Source organism: Phascolarctos cinereus, unplaced genomic scaffold, assembly GCF_003287225.1.
Source record: "Phascolarctos cinereus isolate Bilbo 61053 unplaced genomic scaffold, phaCin_HiC Scaffold_3;HRSCAF=262, whole genome shotgun sequence".
Taxonomy (NCBI): domain Eukaryota; kingdom Metazoa; phylum Chordata; class Mammalia; order Diprotodontia; family Phascolarctidae; genus Phascolarctos; species Phascolarctos cinereus.
Window position 1 is genome coordinate 188368398 of NW_027555736.1, and position 15197 is coordinate 188383594.

Sequence of the window (15197 nt, forward strand, 5' to 3'; positions counted from 1 at the left end):
CTGTTCTTCAAACCTGCTTGGAGTGCATACTCTTCTCTAAGAGTTTCATGGAGGGTGGGGCAAGGGTAGGGAGGGTGGTTAAGATAAGTTCTTCTCCTTTTATCCCTGAATCATCATCTCCTCAGGCCTCAAGCTAAAGAATAATTTAAAAGAGATAAGAAGGGTGGCACAGGGCACGAGTTACAAGAATATTATTAATGATCTTCACTCCCTCAATGCCTGCTTAGGAAGATTCAAAAGTGAGCCTCAGAGAAGAAAAAATAAATAATTATACTGCTTAAAATCTTCAATATTTCATTCCTTCAAAGGCTGAATAGAAAGGACATAATTTGCCTGCTGTCAGACCTGAGATGGCTTATAATAATAATCTAACGTAACATGTGGCTGTCTCAGTGTGGGGCTTACTGGGAGACAAAAATAGATTTTTAGTGTCTCTTCCCACCCTTCTCCAAGGGAGACTCTAATTCTGGCCAGGAGGGGAAGCAGGAAGTCTGGGGTACTAGGCTAGAATTATATCTACTGCCTACATCCCTCCCCCAATGTCCAATATTTTCCTTTTTTGTCATATTAGCCAATCTGATAGGTGTGAGGTGGTACCTCAGAGTTGTTTTAATTTGTAATTCTCTAATAAATAGTGATTTAGAACATTTTTCATATGACTTATAGATAGCTTTGATTTCTTTGTGTGAAAACTGCCTGTTCATATCCTTTGACCGTTTTGTCATTTGGAGAATAACTCGTACTTTTAAAAATCGGACTCAGTTTTCTATGTATTTGAGAAATGAGGCCTTTATCAGAGATACTTGTTGCAGATTCTCCCCTCCCCCCCAGTTTTCTGCTTTACTTATAATTCTGGTTGCATTGGTTTTGTTTGTGCAAAAACTTTCTAATTTTATATCATCAAAATTACCTATTTTACATTTTGTGATGTTCTCTCTATCTTCTTTGGTCCTAAATCCTTCTCTTCTCCACAAATTTGACAGATAAACTATTTCATGCTCTCAATTTGCTTATGGTATCACCCTTTATATGTAAATCATTTGGACCTTATCTTAATATACGGTGTGAGGTGTTTATTATGCCTAGTTTCTGCCGTACTGTTTTCCAGTTTTCCTAACAGTTTTTGTCAGATGATGAGTTCTTGTTCCAAAAGCTTGAATCTTTGGGTTTATCATCTATGAGGTTACTATGGTCATTTACATTTACATTACAAATTAATGTAATTTGTACCTAATCTATTCCACTGCTTCACCACTCTATTTCTTAGCCAGGACCAGACTGTTTTGATAATTACTGCTTTATAATGCAGTTTCAGATCTGGTATAGCTAGACTACCTTCTTTCACATTTTTTTCATTGATTCCCTTGATATCCTTGAGCTTTTGTTCTTCTATATGAATTTTGTTACTATTTTTTCTAGCTCCATAAAATATTTTGATAGTTTGATCAGTATGGCACTAAATAAACAGATTAATTTGGGTGGAATTGTCATTTTTATTATATTGGCTTGGCCTACCCATGAACAATCCATATTTTTCCAGTTGTTTGATGACCACTATTTCTTAAGATGGAAAGGAGAGCCCCAAACTGTAGCTCCAAAGCTTGACCTCTTTCCCACCTGATGCCACTTCCATAATGAACGCACACAGTAATTTACTGTTGTTTAGTCAAATCCAGCCCTCTGTGGCCCCATTTGGGGTTTTCTTAGCAAAGACATTGGAGTGATTGCCATTTCCTTCTCCAGTGGATCTATTTTGTCAGGTAATCAGCGACTTGTCCAGGGTCACACAGCTAAGACGTGTCTGAGGTTGGATTTGAACTCTGGTCTTGTAACTGCAGGTCCAATGTTCTGTCCACTGAGCCACCAGATGCCTCTGCACATAGTAAATAAACCCATTTATCCAAGTCTATAGCCAAACCAAGATCAGAGAAAGTCTACATGGAAGAATAGATACCAGACAATATAGAGTGAAGGAACTCTCCCAATGGGAGTAAGGCAACTCAGATCAACCAGGAGAGAGAGTCCTAGATTTCACCCAAAGGGAAATTCCCTCAAGTACAGCAATCTGTTGATGGGAACATAATGAAGACTGCCAGGTCCTCTCATGTCAGCTCCTTCCCAGAGTCTTTCTCTCCCTTCTGCAACGTGAAGAAACACGGGAATGGCCCATCCTCTCTCTTGAAGCTGGTAGCTAGAAGAACACATAGGGACTGAAGAGCCTAGAAGTCTCTTCTCCCCTGTTCTTACCAACTCTACCCTGCCCTTCATGGAGGCACTGGGCATTGATCTCCACCATAAGGAGAGTGTTCCATACCGATGGGCAGTGGGGCTCAGTTTATACTAGCATGCATAAGTAACTTTAAGGTTTACAAAGTACTTTACAAATATTATCTCATTTGATCCTCACAACAACCCTGAGAGGCAGGTGTTATTATTCCCATTTTACAGGAGGAAACTGAAGCCGGTTAAGTGACTTGCCCAGGGTCACATAGCTAGTAAGTGTTTGAGGCCATATTTGAACTCAGGCCTCCCTGATGCCAGGCCTGGCACTCCATATACTGCACCGCTTAGCTGCCCTCAACATCTTTCACGGTATAGTAATATTCCATCACATTCATCTCCTATGGCTTGTTTCCAGTCCTTGGCCTTTAGAACTTGAAGGAGTCTTAGAGGTCATCTAGTCCAACTCCATCATTTTACAGATAATTAGGGAGATCTGGAAAAACAAAATCGAAAGATCAATTCACAGGAGGATAGGGGTACATTCAAAAACTGGATATAATAAAGATTTATTTCAAGATATCACTATAGGAACAGATATTTAAGACTAATCTGGGCATGAAGCATTATCATTTATTATAGACTAAAAATATATCCAATTTAGGGGAAAGTGACATTTGTGAGCCTGTCACTATCTAAAGTAAGAAAAAAACTCATCATCAGGGAGTTTGGCTTTATTCTCTTGGCTTCTTTCACCCCGGAGATCCTAGGAGTGTTAAGAGAGGACTGAGAAATCCTGAAAGCTTCTGTCAAATGGGGGAAACAGGAAAGGGTCTTGGCTTTTCTCAAGGATTTAATAGGGGAACACATGAAAATCTTAGACTAAGCTCCCGAATTGACTCCTCTCAATCCATTCCCCATTCTAATCTGGTCTAGGGTTTAAGTCACTGAGGCAGATGTATCAAGAGGCAGCTTCTGGACCTAGAAGTGGATCCAGTGGATAGTGGACAGGGCACTAGACTTGGAGTTGGGAAGAGACCTTGGTTCAAATACTGATTCATTCACTTATTAGTGGTGTGATCCTGGATAAGTCACTAAATTTCTCTATGCCTTAGTTTCCTCATCTGTAAAAGAAGGGGTTAGACTCAATGGACTCTTAGTTCCTTTCCCAACTCTAAATCTATGCTCTTATGATACTATGATCCAGAATCAAACCAGGATCCTCAAAACGGTGGACCCCTGGAGTTGTTCCCAAAAGTAGATTCCCTATGGGATTTTCTGCTTGACCTATTATGGAACCAAAAACAAAGCTAAACTGAATAAAAAGTTCTATCAAAATTAGAAAATCCTTGGACATCTCAACTCCACCTTTCAGAATATTAGTTTGTCTTTCTTCAAGGTGCAATTCAGGCACCATATTCTCTGCAAAGTCCCCCATCCATCCCCCCACCTCCCCCCCACCTCACTATTTCCCTGAAGTTATTTGTACCTAGAAGTATCTAAGTGGTTCATTGGATAGAGCATGGAAATTGTAATTAGGCCTCAAACACACACTTAACTAGCTGTGTGACTCCAGGAAAGTCACTTACCCTCTGACTGCCTTATTTTCTCCATTGTAGAAAGGAGATAATAATAGCACCTACCTCATGCGGTTGTTGTGAGGATAAAATGAGACCATTTTTGTAAAGTGCTTAGCAAAATGCCGGGCACATAGTAGGTATTTAATAAACGCTTATTTTCTCCTCCTCCTCGCCTCCAATATTGCTAGAATGCTTCCTTTCTTCAGTTCTTAATCTGTATTATACTTACCTATCTATATCGCATCCTCCCAATATAATATAAGAGCATGTAGGTGTGCCATGGATAGAGCGCCAGCCCTCGAGTCAGGAAGACTTCTCTTCGTGAATTCAAATCTGGCCTCAGACACAGGTGCGTGACCCAGGGCAAGTCACTTAATCCTGTTTGCCCTACTTTCCTCATTTGTAAATGAGCTGGAGAAGGAAATGGCAAACTACTCTAGTATCTTTGCCATGAAAATCCGAAATGGGGTCATGGAGAGTCAGACATGGCTAAAATGAATGAACGACAGTGTAATATAAATTCATTGAAGAGACTGGTTGGTCCTCTTTTTGTCCCCACTACCTAGCTCCAGGATGGTGCATAATTGAATTTGACTATAACATAGAATACATAGAAGACAGTGGTATGAGATAAAGCTGGATAGGTAAGGGGATGTCAGATCTTAGATGACTTTACATGACAGGCTAAGGAGTTTGATATTTATACAGAAGGCAGTACGAGGCTACTGTAGAATTTTGAACAAATGAGTGGCATATATACAGAGATGAATTTGGCAGAAGCAGAAGTGGAAAGCATAGATGGGGGTAAGCAAAGCAGCGTAGGGGGACAAGTGATGGTGAGAAGATTGGTAGGATGTGATTACAATAGCCTGGGAAGGTAACATGGAGATGTGTACTACAGAGGTAGCAGTGGAAATTGTTATTGTTGTTTGCTCTTTGTTCTCTAAGAGGACCATGACATCGGGAAGGTGTTGCCATGACTTGCAAGTGAATTGGATTTAAGTGAGGGAGGGAGCTCACCAGCCTCACTTTCTCCTCTGGAGCCATCTTGGTCCAGGATGTAGGTCAGGACAACTGGAGATGGCCCTGGATGCAGTGGGAGACCTTGGCCTTTTTTAACTAAGGTCTTTAACACGTCTCAGTTTGACTGAGGCAACACCCATTCAGTGATTAAGGCTGGTTAAGGGAAAAAAAAAGATTACCTTCTGGTACAGTGGAAAGACCACCAACTTGGAAGTAACAGGACTAGGGTTCAAATCCTAGAAGATGTGTCCCAGCAGTGGAAATAGCAAGAAGGGAAAAGAGCCAGGAATACAATGAGGTAAAATTGTTCTTTGTAACTGATTGGATGTGGGAGATATGGAAGAGGAAAGAGTCAAAGATAGGGGCTAAAAGAATGGTAGTACCACTATCCGAAAAATAAAGTTTGGATCTCTTCTTTACCTCATCACATTCTACCTTGTATATTTGTTTGTGTATAGGTCACAGTTTACAACTTTTGAGGTTGCAAGCTCCTTAAAGGCAGGCACAATCATTTTTCATTTTTGTTTATTCATTTCTAGACTAGTGCTTCAAATATGGTAGGTCAGGCCTGTACAATCTAGATGTTTTCCTCTACATTTTTCATGGGCCACCTGAAATCCTTTAGTGGGCTACAGGTTGTGCAGACCTGTGATAGATACTCAAAATTTAGATTTAAGTCAGAAGAAGGAGTGGGATTGAGGCAGGGTAGAAGTAATAACCTTTATTTTGGACGTGTTGAGTTTGAGATAGCAGTGGGTAACATCTTTTAGGCACCTGGAAATACAGGGGTAGAGATCTATAGAAATTGAAAATTGGAAACCATTTACGTAGGGGTGATAATTGAAATTGTGGAAGTGATAAGATGGCCTAAGGAGAAATTGTAGAGAGATTAAGAGAAAGGGCCAACAGAATGCTGAGAAATACCAACATTTAGGGGTTGGGAAGGACCAGTAAGTAATTGATATACAGAAGGTGTGAGATAGAGAGGGGTAGGAAGATAGCCAGGAGAGTGTGTTATCTCAAAAGACAAGGTAGGAAAGAAGATCCAGAAGAATGGAGAAGCCCATAGTGTCAAATGCTACAGAAAGACCAAGAAGGATGAGGAATGTCTTGGTGGTTTAGTGGAAAGGGGCACGAGTTTTGGAGTCAGAGGAGTCTCACGTGCCAACATTTGCTAGCTATGTGATTCTATATAAATTGCTTAATTTCTTTGTGCCTCAGTTTCCTCATTTATAAAGAGTGGATAATATTGATACTACCTACATCACAGGGGTTTTATGAAGAAAAGGGTTGAGGCACTATATACATGTGGTAGGTTATTATGAGGAATAATAAACTCATAAGATAGAGCACTTAATTGTTGTGTGCTATCTGGTTTTGGTTTTGTTTTTCTTGAGTACTTTCCATATCTAGTTTCCATTGCTAGGTTTATAATAAAGGTACAAAAGTCCACCATGTCTCTTGACAGGCTAAATGAATTCTGTTTGGCCTGGCCAGCAATCAATTCCTTTTTCTTAATAAGTTTGATTCATCAACCCTCCCTCATGTATTTTGTATAATCTAACTTTATGTATGTTGAATAGAGCAGGGGGCCGGGGGAACCTCTTACACTCAAGTCCAAACACCCTGCTATGGTCACGTATTTCTCCCTGCCTGTTGTTTCTGTAGGACATGTGACTGAATACAAGGTTAGTCTTACATGTGGAATGAGCACAGGCAACTCCCCTAATAACTTTTAAGCCAACAGATGAGCAGTCAGGCTAAATTATGGAAGGAGGCTTATCCAGAACTGAGCAGGAAACTGAGTTACCTCCATGTCACGTCAGAACTGTGGGGTTCTTAATGATTATTCTGACTTGGACTTTCATGGGTTAGGACAGACCTTAGTCAAAAATCATTAAGTCAAGGTGTGGTTGGCCTCCAGCCCTGACTGATGAAATCTTGCATCAGGGCAGGTGGCCAAGCCAGCATTTAAAAAAGGCACCAGCACTAAGCCAGTGTTTCAACACTTTCTCCAGAAGCCTTGAATGATGGATGTTTCATTTCCTGAGAGATGTTGTTTCTGTAAAAACATAATTACTAGAAATGGACTAATTTTTCATTGTCACTGTGACTTCTGCCTCTGGCATTTCCTAGATAAAAGGTGCAGTGGGCCCTCCTCCTACTCCTATGGGCTTGAAACAGAGACCAAGTCACCTAATTGTCTTAGGGCTAAATATGATGCTAGACCTTAAAAGCTTAATAAATCATAACTACAAACAAATGTTCCTTAGGTATCATGAGGTCAGTTTTTATCATTCGGTGTGCAACACATATCTATCAAGCATGATTTTATGCTAAGCACCACAGGAAAACAGTTGACAAAGGCATCCCTACTTCCCTGGACCTTATCTGGAGCTTACTAGTTCCTGCAGGAGAGGTAAGACATACACAAATAACACTGTCTTGGTGCTGTAGTGTGCATGTGTACTTAGCAGGTATTACATGAGACATTTGAGGTGCTACATCAAGCAGTAGCGGCCCACCTAAGCTTGCATCTTGCTTTCCATAAGCCCACAAAGAGACAAAGTCACACTTTACAATTAACCAACAGGAAAGTGTGGTTTATAATTTGTCTACCAGGAAAGTGCTATACTCAAGGCACCAGCCTCATAGACTCATAAAAATCTCTCTAGTAATTTACCGAAAAAAGCAGTTTCACAGTCCATGGACCCCTGGGGTTCCCTGAGACTCTTTCAGGAGGATCCTCAAGGTAAAAACTATTTTCACAATAATACCAAGATATTTTAATTTCTAACAGAGTAAATAACAATAGATATAAATGACATAAACAAAAGCTGGGGGTGGGTCCTCAATAATTTTTAAGAGATCCTGATACCAGAAAGTTTGAGAAAACTCAGTTTTAAAACATTTGCAGGTGATTTGCTTCTTTCCTTCGCGCCTCCCCCCCCTCCACCCCGCAGTTTCTCACCTAATCAATGAATATACAGAAATGGAAAGCCATAAAGCACAGATCTGGAGGAAGGAGATCATAAACTGAATTTTGGATGCACTGAATTTCAGAAACCATTTGGAGACAGGCAGAAGAGAGCTAGATATGTAGGCCCCGAGTTTAGAAAAAGGGTCAGAGGAAGAGATACAAATTTAGATCAGTTACATAAAAGTGATAATTGAAGTTGTGGGAGGGAGCAAGATTGACAAGTAAAAGATTGTAAAGAGAGAAGAGAAAAATGACAAGAACAATGACTAGCGAATGCCAACCATTAGGCAGCGGAAGCAAAAAACTGAAAGAAACAGAGGTATAGTTAGAAAGGTGGTAGGAGAATCTAGGAAATACAGTGTGATACAATTTTCAAGAAGGAAAAGTGGTTAAGAGTTTCAATGATGCATAGAGGTTAAAAGAGAAAAGGCTGTTGGTTTTAACTATAAGAGGATCATCTATGAGCTTTGAAACAGCAATTCCAATAGAATGCTAAGGACAGAAGTCAGACTGCATGCAAAGGCTGAGAAGTCAGAATGCAAATGAAGAAACCGAGGTAATGAATCTAGGCTTATTTTGAGATGTTTGGCAACGAAAAGAAAGGGCAAAAGGGAGTATCAGAGTCTAAGGAAGGGTTGGTCTGTTTGAATCAGCAAACATATAAGTGCCTACTATGAGCCAAATGCTGTGCTAAGTGCTGGGGAAATAAAAAGAGACAAAAGGCAATCCCTGACCTTGAGAAACTCAATCTAACGATGCAAGAATTTTTCAAATAAATTTTCAAATTTATTATAATTTACTACAATTTCTCTAATCTGTACAAATGCACTTTAAATACAAGTAATTACAAGCAAATATTATGATTTTACTTTGAAATAAGAATTTTCATTCTACTATCTCTAGTATGTGCAAATGTGCCACATCACAGATGCAAGTTCTTTGATATCAAAATGTCATAGCTTAATCCTTAGATATATGCTTAAATTCTGGCCCTTCTATTAACATTATCAGAGATGGGTTTTAAAAATCAGGTCTCTGGGGGAAGCTAGGTAGCGCAGTAGATAGAGGACTGGCCTTGGAGTCAGGGTGACCTGAGTTTAAATCTGGCCTCAGACACATAACACTTACTAGCTGTGTGACCGTGGGCAAGTCACTTAACCCCATTGTCTAGCCCCCCCCAAAAAAATCAGGTCTTTAACCCATTCCAAGACTATTCCAAGTAGACTCTTTGTAGCCTTAACATCCTGCCTCTTGTCAGTCAGGTTACTGGGGCAGCCCGTCCCTCTCAGAAGAGTTGAACGTCATCAAACAGCCCTTTTTCTTCTGTCCAGAATATTTAGTTTAAAATATTAACTGTGAGAACCAGGAGAACAAGTTATATGACTAAAACACCGTAAAGAAAAATAACTTTGAAAAGCTTAATTAGTCAATCAAACGAGTATTTATCAAATGCTTTTGTGCCATACACTATGCTAGAAGCTAGAGACAGAAGTATAGTGAATGAAACAATATCTACTCACAAGGAGTGAGAAAACAAGGGGACAACCACAAAGATGTCTATGTAATGGGAGGGCCCAGTCCTCAGAGCGTGCTCAGATTTGCCCTTATTGATAGTTACACAGAGCAGTGAGTTCATCACCTGATTCCAATTCAACATATGAAACTTTGAGAAACCTACTTCCACCCACGAATGACTCAGGGGTCTGTAGTATATGTTGATGAAGTCTTCTAATTGGCTTAATAGCCAGAGGAATGCTGACTCAGTACAGGCATAGCCAGAACTGAAGCTACATACAAAAAGTTTCCTCTTTTCTGTTTGTTTTTCTTTTGGGTTAAGGAGGAATGCCTGGGGGTGGGGAGGGATGAGTTGGGGTAGGGATAGGAGAAGTAGCAACCTGTGTTCTCCCACATGGCCCCCATGTGTCTGTGAATGTGTGATGCATGTTTATTCTTTCCTGATCTTAAATGACCAAGTATTTGTAGACAGGTTTGATCAGGTTATGAATCTCTGAGCTGGAAAGTTTGGAAGAGCCATCAGAGGTCCTCTTGGCACCCTGAGTTGATAGCATAAACCATCAGAGCCCTCCCAAGCCACTGACCTGACCTAGCCCAGCTGTGGGGACCCATTAGTTGAGACCTCACATCATGGAAAGAGCCAGCCTAGCTAAGCAAGAGAATGCCTTGTCCTTCACAATGCCATGCCCCAAAGTGAACCTGGTGGGGATCCCGCAAAAAAAGAAAAAGGACCCCCAGGACCAGGACTTGTGGGGTGCCCCACATACTCCCTATATGTGCACCTCACTGCCTTTGTGCTCTAAGTTTGAGCTCACTCTCCCCAGGGATTCTGTGTACACAGTGGAGAGTGAGCTCCAATTTTGGGTAATAGGTTTATAACTTCTATCCTTGCGATAACTTCTCAGCAAATATCCCTTTGTAAAAGCTAGTTGATGTCAATTGACTGATATTTGGAGGAGCACACTGGATGGGGTCCTGTGAGTAATAAACTCTTTAGGATTACCTTGAGAATCCTGAAGGGAAAAGTAATTATTGCCCTCTGAGAACCCAATCTGCCAGTTTGAATGAGTGTTGGGAGAATAAACCCAGAGAGGCATTACATATATAAATAAGCATACACAGAATAAATAAATACAAAGAGCATAAATACAAGGCCTTTGTATTAAACACAAGGCAGTTTGAGAGTGAGGGCTCTCACAGTTGAGGGAATCGGGAAACATTTCATTTTGGAGGTGGTATTTGAGCTGCATCTTGAAGGAGGAAAGTGATTCAATGAGGCAGAGGTGAGGATGGAGTAGAGGACAGGCAGTGAGAAGACAACAGATAGGAGTGTCATGTGTCAGGAACAGAGAGAGACCAGTTTGGTTAGATCACCTAGTGTTGGAGGGCAGTAATGTATGATGAGGCTGGAAAGTTAAGTTGAGGCAAGGTTGTGAAGGGCTTCAAATGCTAAAGAGAGGAGTTTATACTTGATCCCAGAGGCAACAGAAAGCTGTAAGAGCTGATTGAGTAGGGGAGTTGTATAGCCAGATCTGAACTTAAGGAAAATCATTTTGGCAGCAGTTTAGAAGGTAGGGAGGTAGGGAGAGAGAGACTTGAGGCTGGGGGATCAACGAGGAGGCTGTTGTGATAGGCTAGGTAAGAAGAGATAAGGGCCTGAACTAAGGTGGGAGCTGCGTGAATGGAGAGAAGGGGTTGGATGTGACGGATGGTGTGGAGGTAGATATGACAAGATTTGGAAGCTTACTGCATGTGGGGTAAGGGAGAGTGAGGAACTTGGATCAATGCAATGACTGACCATCACTCCAGAGGACCAATAATGAAGCATGCTTCCCTTCCTTGAGAGAGAGGTGAGAAACCAAAGAGATATCATGAAACATACACTTTCAGACATGGTCAATGCGTGGATTTGTTTGGCTTGATTGTGCTGATTAATTACAAAAGAGGGATTTTTTTGAGGAAGGGGGAATTAGAAAGAAGGTGATGGAAGCTCATAATAGTGATTCCAAAAAAAGGGAGACAAAAAGAGAGAAGTGGATCAATTTTCATTGCACAGAAAAGGACAAGAGAGTTCAAAGGGAGACACGGATAAGAAGGACAGCTCTGGAACTAACTTGTTGAATATGAAATACGTTTTAGGAAAAAAGTTGTACATTAGTAGAGATTTGTGGTTTCATGTCAAATTCTGATTTCCTGTTCTTTGTGTATGGAAATATTCATGCCTATTGATATTTGTCAAGTTTATAACAAAAATAACTTTTAAATAGAATGCGTCTAGACTGAAAAAATAATAGAAAATGTAAAGTATCTCATAGCAAAAATCAACTGATCTGGAAAACAGATCAAGGAGAGATGCTTTAAGGATTATTGGATTACTTGAAAGCTATGACCAAAAAAAGAGTTTAGATATCATAATTCAAGAAATCATAAAAGAAGACTGTTTACATTTCTTAGAACCAGAGGGCAAAGTGGAAATAGCAAGAATCCATTAATCATCTGCCAAAATAATTCCGAAAATGAAAACTCCCAAGAACATTATAGCCCAAATCTAGAGCTTCCAGGTAAAAGGAAAAAAAAAATACTGCAAGCAGTCAGAGAGAAAACATTCAAGCACTGAAAAGCTACAGTCAGGATCACACATGATGTAGCAACCACAACAATGAAGGAGAAGAGAGTTTGGAATATGATATTCCAGAAGGCAAAGGATATAGGCTTCCAATCAAGAATATCTTACCCAATAAAACTGAATATAATCCTACAGGAGTAAAAAAAAAAAATAATAGAACTTTAATGAAATAAGGGACTTCCAAGCATTCCTGAAAAAGACCAGAGCTACATAGAAACTTTGAAGTGCAAACACAGGAATCAAGGGAAACAGAAAAGGGTAAACATGAGCAAACAATCATAAAAGAATAAAAAATATAAACTGTTTACATTCTAACATGAGGAGACTGTTTCCCCTTAGAACTGTCTTATTATTAGGGATCATAAAGGGAGTCTGATTAGACAGAAGGACTGGGAGTAGTTCGCTTATGTATGGAAAAGGAGAAGGGAAAGGAGAGATGGGGGTTGGGAATATCACACATAATCAAGGTATATAATTAGAAGTCCATACAAATAAGGAGGAAGGGGTGGGGGAGCAGATGACACTTGAACCTCACTCTCATCTTAAATGGTCAAAGGAGGGAAAAATATACACAACACATATTTGAGCATAGGCATACATTTCATTAACATGGAAGGTGGTTAGAATAAGAAGGAGGATATATGAAGGGAGGGATTAGTCCTAAGTAAAACAAACTCTAAAGACAAAAATATTTTTAGCAGCTTTTTCTTCAGTGGCAAAAAACTAGAAACTGAGGAGATACCTACCAGCTGGGGAATGGTTGAACAAATTATGGTATATTAATGTGATGGAATACTATTGTTCTGTAAGAAATGATGAAAGGGATGGTTTCGGAGAAACCTGGGAAGAGTTGTATGAACTGATGCAGAGTGAGGTGAGCAGAACCATTTATATAATGTTAATATCACAAATACAAATTACTTTGAAAGCCCTAAGAATTCTGATCAACACAATGACCAACCATGATTCTAGAAAACTAATGACAACACCCACCTCCTGATAGAGAGGTAATGGACTCAGTATACAGAGTACTTTTGTTTTGTTTGACTATACATGTTTGTAACGGGGGTTTTGTGTTTCTTTTTCAGTTGGGAGAGGTGAGGGGGAGAAAGGGTGGGTTTTTGTTAGTTAAAAAATTTAATTAAAAAAGAATAGATATAAAAAGAGTATTAAAATATATTAATTTTTAAAAGAATATATATAAATACATGCAACTCCATTGTGTTTTACTGGAGCTAACTCAATGGAAGTAGCTGCCTATCTTTTCAACTCAGCCATCCTGACACAAAATCTATTTGGGATACCTGGATGGGGTACAAATGACCTTGAACTTTCTCTCCTGATCACAACCAAGCCTTGCTTCTACCATAAGAATGTCTGAGTCATCTTAACTCTGATTCTTATATCTATACCTCTGCTTCAGATTGGATTACCTTGTCCACCATGATGCCTAATTATGATGCGGAGGTGACCATGGGTTTCAAAAGCTATGCCAATGGAATATAAGCTCTGTTGGTTTCTACCAAGCTAGACAAGAACTGAGTGCATATTTAGCTATGATTTAATGGTATGGTATAGTATGAAGACATTCACTCAGAAGGCAATTGTTGATAAAAACAGAAGTTATCTTTTCTAGTTGTCTGCTTCTTTCTTGGCTCTACCTTTACTGTTGCTCTACTGTAACTAGGTGACATATAGAATAGAGTGCCACACATAGAGTTAGGAAGGCCTGAGTTTGAATCCCATCTCAAACACTTACTATCTATGTGACCTTGTGTGAGTTAATGAACCTCTTTAGTCTTCACTTTCTTCATCTGTAAAATGGTGCTAACAGTTGTTGTTGTCCTTTGTTTTCAAAAAGAACCAATGACATCACAAGGTCATATCTTGACTCATGCATGAATTGGCTTTGAGTGAGGCATAGCTGCACAAAGCCATCAGCCTCACTCTCTCTTCCAGAGTCATCAAAGTGCAGTGGCAGGACAAAAGTCAAGATGACTAGAGATGGCCCGGGATGCAGTAGAAGATGTTGGTATCTTTGAAGTGTGACCAAGCTCTAAGTGCTTCATGGAGCCTGTTTCAGTCACCTTCTTAGTCATCGGAACAAATTGTTCTCATCTGCCCATCCTTTCAGGGGAAGACTTCACATGCTTGGGATAGACACCCCACTAATTCACCGAAAGGTCTGAGGCTGGTCAGTTACCCTCTGGCTTAGCCTAGGGCAGCTAGATGGCACAGTGGATAGAGCACCGGCCCTAAAGTCAGGAGGACCTGAGTTCAAATCTGGCCTCAGACCAAACACTTGACACTTACTAGCTGTGTGACCCTGGGCAAGTCACTTAACCCCAATTGTCTAAAAAAAAATTGAAAAAAAAAATCTGGTTTAGCAAGTATACTCAGACAGCTTAATGGGAAGTGGTCAGTAATAATAATAGTAGATAAAAGCCCTTACCTCATAGAGTTGTTGTGAGGCTCAGACAAGATAATATATATAAAGTGCTCTGCAAACCTTAAAACACTATATAAATATTAACTATTATTATTTTTAATGATTTTTTTAGTGTGAACACCAGACTAAGGCAATAATGCTTACTCAGTATGCATTGTCTCATTTAACCAGCACTACATTCCATTTATAGGTGGTAGGTCAATTATTCTCACTTAATGATGACCACCAACAGCAAATGAGTCAGAGTCAGGATGATGGCATCATCTAAGTTATAGGGCTGGTTCTAGCATTCAGAAATAAGAGTGAGGTTATGCCCGACAAAGGCCTCAAATTTCCACAAAAAATCCTTCCAATTACAGAGCAGTAAAGAGAAGGTTATTCTGCTTTGTGTTGCTCAAAAACAGTTCTACCAATCAACAGATCAACCTGGCTCTAAGATGTATAATATAGAACAGGTCACTGTGATTGGAGAGGAAAGCTCTAACTTGGGAAATCTATGTCCCCACCCCACCAGACTTTGTGATGGATTATGCTAGAGTTTAAGTGCAAAAGAGAAAATTCAGGTCAGCAAAACTGTAAACTTCTTAAAATTGAGGACTGGCTTCACCTACAATCTCTTTGCCAGCGATTTCTAAATTGACATCTTTAGCCCTGATTTCTTACCTGTGCTACATCTAAATATCTTAACTGGAACTAAATAACTTACTTTAACTCCACTAAATATCTTAACTGGAATACCGCTTTCCCAATTTCTGAGGCTAAAACTTGGACCCTCATCTTTGATTCTTTCCTATGTTTTTCTCC

The 15197-nt window shown here is 39.8% G+C and overlaps 2 protein-coding genes across 2 annotated transcripts in view; both read right to left on the reverse strand.

Moving 5' to 3' along the window:
- Positions 1 to 15197, reverse strand: part of TGM7 (transglutaminase 7) — a 91138-nt gene that overhangs the window by 57687 nt on the left and 18254 nt on the right.
- Positions 1474 to 15197, reverse strand: part of LCMT2 (leucine carboxyl methyltransferase 2) — a 34307-nt gene continuing 20583 nt past the window's right edge. Inside the window, exon 2 of the mRNA XM_021009182.2 lies at positions 1474 to 2716. The gene's annotated coding sequence lies outside the window, so the exon portion shown is untranslated. The remainder of the gene's footprint in view (positions 2717 to 15197) is intronic.